Below are 8,804 nucleotides of genomic sequence, written 5' to 3'. Positions count from 1 at the left end.
AAGACCGATTACAAGTCGTCGAGTCTGTTACTGGGCGAACACGAGATGCGCACAGGAAATCGATCAGCCCTCACAATGGCCCAAGGCCAGAGATCGGACTGCTACGATTTACCCCAACAATCATCGTGCCACTCTTCGCAGAGAGGTGATAGACGCCAACGAGCCCGCGCATAGCAATCGAGGTGTAAAAAGGGCGTTGAAGGCAGGAAGCCTGGACGAAAGAGGCTACGAGGTCACCTCGAAGCGGTCTAAGAATCGGGCGCACTTGGGGCGACTACCAGTGCCAACCCCTTATCCCGCGGTGCGTCCGACACACAGAAATTTCCAAGGCGGCCAAGGAGCCTCCCCGCATAGCAATCGGGGTGTGAGGTTACGGATGCAGCATTGATAGCAATCGAGGTGTGAGGCGAAGGATGCAGAAGTGAGAGCCGAGGGATGTAGCAGAGATAGCAATCGGGGTGTGTGATGCAGAAGAGATAGCAATCGAGGTGTGCGGTGGGAAGGGCCCAGCAGCCAGAATGCATGAAGCGACGGATGAAGCAGTGATGACAACCGGGCTGTGAGGAGAGGAGGGATGCAGCCAAGAAAGCAATCAGGGCTCGAGGCAAGGGATGCATCAAGGATAGCAATCATGTTGTGAGGCGAGATTCCAAAGGCTAAACGTGAGAGGCTGCAGGGTCGACTCAGAGAGGTCTATGCATGTGAGAGGCTGAAAGCAAGGTCGACTCGGAGCGGTCTATGCATCGGGCGCGCTTGGGGCGACTACCAGTGCCAACCCCTTATCCCGCGACGCGTCCGACAAAGAGAACGTTCCAAGGCGGCAGAGGAGGTTACCAGTCGAAGGATGCAGTAGCAATAACAGGTATAGTTCCGCGGCGGCCGAGAAGACTCACCGCATAGGAATCGGGATGCGAGGCGAGGGATGCGGCGGGAAGGCCCCGACGGCTAAACGGAAGAGGCTGCAGGGCCGCCTCGGAATGGTCCAAGCATCGGATGCGATTGGGACGACTACCAGTGCCAACCCCTTATCCCGCGATGCGTCCGATACACAGATAGTTCCAAGGCGGCCGAGGAGCCTCACCGCATATCAATCGGGGTGCGAGGCGAGGGATGGGGCGGGAAGGCCCCAACGGCTAGACGGAAGAGGCTTCAGGGCCACCTCGGAATGGTCCAAGCATCGGACGCGCTTGGGGCGACTGCCAGTGCCAACCCCTTATCCCGCGATGCGTCCGATACACAGATGGTTCCAAGGCGGCCGAGGAGCCTCACCGCATAGCAATCGGGGGTGCGAGGCGAGGGATGGGGCGGGAAGGCCCCAACGGCTAGACGGAAGAGGCTTCAGGGCCGCCTAGGAATGGTCCAAGCATCGGACACGCTTGGGGCGACTACCAGTGACAGCCCCCTATCCCGCGATGCGTCCGATACGAAGATGGTTCCAAGGCGGCCGAGGAGCCTCACCGCATAGCAATCGGGGTGCGAGGTGGGGGATGCGGCGAGATGGCCCCAACGGCTAGACGGAAGAGGCCACAGGGCCGCGTCGGAATAGTCCAAGCATCGGACGCGCTTGGGGCGACTACCAGTGACAACCCCTTATCCCGCGATGCGTCCGATACGAAGATAGTTCCAAGGCGGCCGAGGAGCCTCACCGCATAGCAATCGGGGTGCGAGGTGGGGGATGCGGCGAGATGGCCCCAACGGCTAGACGGAAGAGGCTGCAGGGCCGCCTCGGAATAGTCCAAGCATCGGACGCGCTTGGGGCCACTACCAGTGACAACCCCTTATCCCGCGATGCGTCCGATACGAAGATAGTTCCAAGGCGGCCGAAGAGCCTCACCGCATAGCAATCGGGGTGCGAGGTGGGGGATGCGGCGAGATGGCCCCAACGGCTAGACGGAAGAGGCCACAGGGCCGCCTCGGAATAGTCCAAGCATCGGACGCGCTTGGGGCGACTACCAGTGACAACCCCTTATCCCGCGATGCGTCCGATACGAAGATAGTTCCCAGGCGGCCGAGGAGCCTCACCGCATAGCAATCGGGGTGCGAGGCGAGGGATGCGGCGAGATGGCCCCAAAGGCTAGACGGAAGAGGCTGCAGGGCTGCCTCGGAATAGTCCAAGCATCGGACGCGCTTGGGGCGACTACCACTGCCAACCCCTTATCCCGCGATGCGTCCGATACACAGATAGTTCCGAGGCGGCCGAGGAGGTGGGGGATGCAGCGAGATGGCCCCAACGGCTAGACGGAAGAGGCTGCAGGGCCGCCTCGGAATAGTCCAAGCATCGGACGCGCTTGGGGCGACTACCAGTGACAACCCCTTATCCCGCGATGCGTCCGATACACAGATAGTTCCGAGGCGGCCAAGGAGCCTCACCGCATAGCAATCGTGGTGCGAGGTGGGGGATGCGGCGAGATGGCCCCAACGGCTAGACGGAAGAGGCTGCAAGGCCGCCTCGGAATGGTCCAAGCATCGGATGCGCTTGGGGCGACTACCACTGCCAACCCCTTATCCCGCGATGCGTCCGATACACAGATAGTTCCAAGGCGGCCGAGGAGCCTCACAGCATAGCAATCGGGGTGCGAGGCGAGGGATGCGGCGAGAAAGCCCCAACGGCTAGAGGGAAGAGGCTTCAGGTCCGCCTCGGAATGGTCCAAGCATCGGACGCGCTTGGGGCGACTACCAGTGACAACCCCTTATCCCGCGACGCGTCCGATACACAGATAGTTCCAAGGCGGCCGAGGAGCCTCACCGCATAGCAATCGGGGTGCGAGGCGAGGGATGCGGCGAGAAGGACCCAACGGCTACACGGAAGAGGCTTCGGGGCCGCCTCGGAATGGTCCAAGCATCGGACGCGCTTGGGGCGACTACCAGTGACAACCCCTTATCCCGCGACGCGTCCGATACACAGATAGTTCCAAGGCGGCCGAGGAGCCTCACCGCATAGCAATCGGGGTGCGAGGCGAGGGATGCGGCGAGAAGGACCCAACGGCTACACGGAAGAGGCTTCGGGGCCGCCTCGGAATGGTCCAAGCATCGGACGCGCTTGGGGCGACTACCAGTGACAACCCCTTATCCCGCGACGCGTCCGATACACAGATAGTTCCAAGGCGGCCGAGGAGCCTCACCGCATAGCAATCGGGGTGCGAGGCGAGGGATGCGGCGAGAAGGACCCAACGGCTAGACGGAAGAGGCTTCGGGTCCGCCTCGGAATGGTCCAAGCATCGGACGCGCTTGGGGCGACTACCAGTGACAACCCCTTATCCCGCGACGCGTCCGATACACAGATAGTTCCAAGGCGGCCGAGGAGCCTCACCGCATAGCAATCGGGGTGCGAGGCGAGGGATGCGGCGAGAAGGACCCAACGGCTAGACGGAAGAGGCTTCGGGTCCGCCTCGGAATGGTCCAAGCATCGGACGCGCTTGGGGCGACTACCAGTGACAACCCCTTATCCCGCGACGCGTCCGATACACAGATAGTTCCAAGGCGGCCGAGGAGCCTCACCGCATAGCAATCGGGGTGCGAGGCGAGGGATGCGGCGAGAAGGACCCAACGGCTAGACGGAAGAGGCTTCGGGTCCGCCTCGGAATGGTCCAAGCATCGGACGCGCTTGGGGCGACTACCAGTGACAACCCCTTATCCCGCGACGCGTCCGATACACAGATAGTTCCGAGGCGGCCGAGGAGCCTCACCGCATAGCAATCGGGGTGCGAGGCGAAGGATGCGGCGAGAAGGACCCAACGGCTAGACGGAAGAGGCTTCGGGTCCGCCTCGGAATGGTCCAAGCATCGGACGCGCTTGGGGCGACTACCAGTGACAACCCCTTATCCCGCGACGCGTCCGATACACAGATAGTTCCAAGGCGGCCGAGGAGCCTCACCGCATAGCAATCGGGGTGCGAGGCGAGGGATGCGGCGAGAAGGACCCAACGGCTAGACGGAAGAGGCTTCAGGGCCGCCTCGGAATGGTCCAAGCATCGAACGCGCTTGGGGCGACTACCAGTGACAACCCCTTATCCCGCGACGCGTCCGATACACAGATAGTTCCGAGGCGGCCGAGGAGCCTCACCGCATAGCAATCGGGGTGCGAGGCGAGGGATGCGGCGAGAAGGACCCAACGGCTAGACGGAAGAGGCTTCAGGGCCGCCTCGGAATGGTCCAAGCATCGGACGCGCTTGGGGCGACTACCAGTGACAACCCCTTATCCCGCGACGCGTCCGATACACAGATAGTTCCGAGGCGGCCGAGGAGCCTCACCGCATAGCAATCGGGGTGCGAGGCGAGGGATGCGGCGAGAAGGACCCAACGGCTAGACGGAAGAGGCTTCAGGGCCGCCTCGGAATGGTCCAAGCATCGGACGCGCTTGGGGCGACTACCAATGACAACCCCTTATCCCGCGACGCGTCCGATACACAGATAGTTCCGAGGCGGCCGAGGAGCCTCACCGCATAGCAATCGGGGTGCGAGGCGAGGGATGCGGCGAGAAGGACCCAACGGCTAGACGGAAGAGGCTTCAGGGCCGCCTCGGAATGGTCCAAGCATCGGACGCGCTTGGGGCGACTACCAGTGACAACCCCTTATCCCGCGACGCGTCCGATACACAGATAGTTCCGAGGCGGCCGAGGAGCCTCACCGCATAGCAATCGGGGTGCGAGGCGAGGGATGCGGCGAGAAGGACCCAACGGCTAGACGGAAGAGGCTTCAGGGCCGCCTCGGAATGGTCCAAGCATCGGACGCGCTTGGGGCGACTACCGTTGCCAACCCCTTATCCCGCGATGCGTCTGATACACAGATAGTTCCGAGGCGGCCGAGGAGCCTCACCGCATAGCAATCGGGTTGCGAGGCAGATTATTGGGAAGGGAACCCCCTGGGATGCGGCTCAAGCAGTGCCCAAAGGGACTGGAATGCGGAATCACATCGAGAGACCCAAATGCTATACGAGGGCTCAAATCGAATTATCGATTTGGCCACGACATGGACGCATCGGAACGACTACCTTTGCCGAACCACTCGCAATTGCATCCATACCGAAACCAATAGACATTTCCGTTAGAGCCCTCGCATAGCATTCGGGAATCTCGCATGCCCCTCTAAATCGACCAATGCTGGCGCTCAATGAAAATCCGAGCGCTACCACCGTTCGAGCGCCAGCATTGGTCGAGTTAGAGGGGCACGGGGGAGAATGCTCCAGTCAACACCTCCCCTATATAAGTTATTTGTCCGATTCTCGCACAACCGTAGTCTGCCTCGTCGAATCAAACAACGGTCCCAGATTCCGACTTCCGTTCCGTAGAGACCCAAAAGCTAGATGGAGGCTCGCAAGAAAGAGAGTCGGCGCATAGCAATCGGGTTTCTCGAACGTTTAGGGACCGAGCTCACTTGCGGATAGGGCAAAATCCGCCAAGCAACCCAAAAGCTAGACGGGGGCTCGAATCGAATCGCCTAGGCGGCCACAACAACGACGTGTTGGATCGACTACCAGTGCCAAACCATTCAGCAAGACTAGTCTGTGTCGAGGCCGGATAGAGATTCTCAGAGAGCGCCCGCATAGCATTTAGGAGACCTGCCGCGTCCCTCACACTCGACAAATGGTGGTGCACGTTTATAAATCCGAGCGATCCCAACCCTTTCAAGCACCAACATCGGTCGAGATAGAGGGGCACGGAGGGGGCTGCGTGAGACAACACAGTCCCCTATATAAGTTATTTGTCCGATTCTCACACATCCGAAGAATGGTCATCAAATCGGACAACAGCCCAAACTTCCGACTTCCGTCCCAGAAAGCCCAAGAGCTATCTAAAACGTTCATGGCCGGAACTCGATCGCGGCTATACCAGTCCGCCAAGCAACCCAAAAGCTAGACTGGAGCTCTAGTCGAATCACCTCTGTGGCCATTGCAAGGACGTGTTGGAGCGACTACCATTGCCGAACCATTCCGCAGGTCGAGTCCATACCAAGGCCGCATAGAGATTCACGATGAGCTCCTGCATAGCAATCAGGAGACTTGCCGTGTCCATCACAATCGATAAATCCTGGTGCAAGATTTTTGCATCCGAGCGCTCCAACCAGTCGAGCACCAGCATCAATCGACATAAACGGGCACGGGGGGAGGATGCTCGAGAACACTACCTCCCCTATATAAGTTATTTGTCCGATTCTCAAGCAGCCGAAGTCTGGTCATCGAATCGGGTCAAAGACCACAACTTCCGACTTTACCCACAATGCAAGTCATCGAATCGAACATCGGCCCCCGAGTCGGACTCCATGCGTATGTCAGGTCATCGGACCCAAATTCCGCCTTCCTGCGCATGGCGGGCCATCAATATCAACTCGGTCATCGGACCCAAACTCCGCCTTTTTGCGTATGGCACGCCTTCAAATCGGTCATCGGACCCAAATTCCGCCTTCCTGTGCATGGCGGGCCATCAACATCAACTCGGTCATCGGACCCAAATTCCGCCTTTCTGCGCATGGCACGCCATCAACTCGGTCATCGGACCCAAATTCCGCCTTCCTGCGCATGGCAGGTCATCGGACACAAATTCAGACCTCGCCAATATGCCTACGTATCGAATCGGTCATCGGACCCAACTTCCGACTTCATCCATACTGTAGGGTCTTTGAGGTTGGCGCGGTGCGCTCAACCCAGGGAGTCGACCCATCGAAGCATACACCTCCCCTATATAAGCTATTTGTCCGATTCCCACACCTGTGTAGTTTGCACCTCTGACCAGGACATCGACCCCAACTTCCGAACTCGACTGCAACGACGGCACCAGCGCCTTGGTGCGCACCTTGCGACGCACAGTCCCAACATTCGCCTTCCTGCACATGGCAGGTCATCGGACCCAAATTCCGACCTCGCGAGTATGCCTACATATCGAATCGGTCATCGGACCCAACTTCCGACTTCATCCATACCGTAGGGTCTTTGAGGTTGGCGCGGTGCGCTCAACCCGGGGAGTCGACCCAACGAAGCATACACCTCCCCTATATAAGCTATTTGTCCGATTCCCACACCTGTGTAGTTTGCACCTCCGATCAAGACATCGACCCCAACTTCCGAACTCGCCTCCAACGACCGAACCAGCGCCTTGGTGCGCACCTTGCAACGCACAGTGCCAACATTCGCCTTCCTGCACGTGGCAGGTCATCGGACCCAAATTCCGACCTCGCGAGTATGCCTACATATCGAATCGGTCATCGGACCCAACTTCCGACTTCATCCATACCGTAGGGTCTTTGAGGTTGGCGCGGTGCGCTCAACCCGGGGAGTCGACCCAACGAAGCATACACCTCCCCTATATAAGCTATTTGTCCGATTCCCACACCTGTGTAGCTTGCACCTCCGATCAGGACATCGACCCCAACTTCCGAACTCGACTAAAAAGACCGCACCAGCGCCTTGGTGTGCACCTTGCAACGCACAGTGTCAACATTCGCCTTCCTGCACATGGCAGGTCATCGGACCCAAATTCCGACCTCATGAGCATACCTACTAATCGAATCGGTCATCGGACCCAACTTCCGACTTCATCCATACCGTAGGGTCTTTGAGGTTGGCGCGGTGCGCTCAACCTGGGGAGTCGACCCATCGAAGCATACACCTCCCCTATATAAGCTATTTGTCCGATTCCGACACCTGTGTAGTTTGCACCTCCGCTCAGGACATCGACCCCAACTTCCGAACTCGCCTGCAACGACCGAACCAGCGCCTTGGTGCGCACCAAAAGTGCGCACTTTTGGAGGGCACTTTTGTGCGCTCCAAAGGTGCGCACTTTTGGAGGGCACTTTTCTGCGCTCCAAAGGTGCGCACTTTTGGAGGGCACTTTTTGGAGGGCACTTTTCTGCGCTCCAAAGGTGCGCACTTTTGGAGGGCACTTTTTGGAGGGCACTTTTCTGCGCTCCAAAGGTGCGCACTTTTGGAGGGCACTTTTTGGAGGGCACTTTTCTGCGCTCCAAAGGTGCGCACTTTTGGAGGGCACTTTTTGGAGGGCACTTTTCTGCGCTCCAAAGGTGCGCACTTTTGGAGGGCACTTTTTGGAGGGCACTTTTCTGCGCTCCAAAGGTGCGCACTTTTGGAGGGCACTTTTTGGAGGGCACTTTTCTGCGCTCCAAAGGTGCGCACTTTTGGAGGGCACTTTTTGGAGGGCACTTTTCTGCGCTCCAAAGGTGCGCACTTTTGGAGGGCACTTTTTGGAGGGCACTTTTCTGCGCTCCAAAGGTGCGCACTTTTGGAGGGCACTTTTGTGCACTCCAAAGGTGCGCACTTTTGGAGGGCACTTTTCCTGTGCTCCAAAGGTGCACACCTAGGTGAGCACCTTCGACCACACCTTGTAGCACACCAAACTCTGACTTTCGACTTCATCCGCAATGCAGGGTCTTTGAGGTTGGCGCAATGCGCACAACCAGGGGAGTCGACCCATCAAACCCAACACCTCCCCTATATAAGCTATTTGTCTGATTCTCATACATGCGTAGCCTGCAGGAGCAATTAGGACATCGACCCCAACTTTCGGCTTCTAAACGAAAACAAGGTCTTTGAGGTTGGTGTAATGCGAACAACTAGGGGAGTCAACCCATCAAACCCAACACCTCCCCTATATAAGCTATTTGTCTGATTCTCATACATGTGTAGTCTACAGGAGCAATTAGGACATCGACCCCAACTTTTGACTTCTTAACGAAAACAAGGTCTTTGAGGTTGACGTAATGCGCACAACCAGGGGAGTCGACCCATCAAACCCAACACCTCCCCTATATAAGCTATTTGTCCGATTCTCATACATGTGTAGCCTGCAGGAGCCATTA

Source organism: Cryptomeria japonica, unplaced genomic scaffold (genome assembly GCF_030272615.1).
Source record: "Cryptomeria japonica unplaced genomic scaffold, Sugi_1.0 HiC_scaffold_129, whole genome shotgun sequence".
Lineage (NCBI taxonomy): Eukaryota > Viridiplantae > Streptophyta > Pinopsida > Cupressales > Cupressaceae > Cryptomeria > Cryptomeria japonica.
Note: the sequence above shows the minus strand (reverse complement) of the source record.